This window comes from Rhincodon typus, chromosome 41 (genome assembly GCF_021869965.1).
Source record: "Rhincodon typus isolate 14 chromosome 41, sRhiTyp1.1, whole genome shotgun sequence".
NCBI lineage: Eukaryota > Metazoa > Chordata > Chondrichthyes > Orectolobiformes > Rhincodontidae > Rhincodon > Rhincodon typus.
Genome location: NC_063372.1, coordinates 3,684,379 through 3,684,752, shown reverse-complemented (window position 1 = coordinate 3,684,752; position 374 = coordinate 3,684,379). Strand labels below are relative to the sequence as shown.

Sequence of the window (374 nt, the reverse complement as noted above, 5' to 3'; positions counted from 1 at the left end):
CGCGTGTGTGAGGGAGAGAGCGCAAAGTTACTCCAGGTTGAGAAGTAGGACACCAAACTATCTGTTGCAGAGCACAGTCTATCTCGAGACAAGACACGACAGGCACACATTACCTGTTTTGGGATGAACCGAGAAAGGACTTTTCAGCAGATGGTTGATGCTTTTACTGACGTTAATATCCAGACGGGGATAGCAATACTGCAGCTTAATCTCTTCTAAATGGTGGACATTCACTTGTTTGGTTAACTATAAAAAGCAATTTGATGAACAAAAAGTTCACATTCAAAGACAACACAAGCAGCTTGTATAGCAAATCGAGCTGAATTCCCAAAGACTCTGACTGTTACTTCAACTGAAATCAATTACCATCCATC

General features: G+C 41.7%; 1 long non-coding RNA gene across 1 annotated transcript in view; it reads right to left on the bottom strand.

Annotated features, from left to right (window-relative positions):
• The window catches only part of LOC125487396, a 13,809-nt gene extending 13,558 nt beyond the window's left edge, over nt 1-251 (bottom strand). The window contains exon 1 of the long non-coding RNA XR_007265871.1: nt 114-251. This is a non-coding gene — a long non-coding RNA (uncharacterized LOC125487396). The remainder of the gene's footprint in view (nt 1-113) is intronic.
• Nucleotides 252-374: the final 123 nt, after the last annotated feature.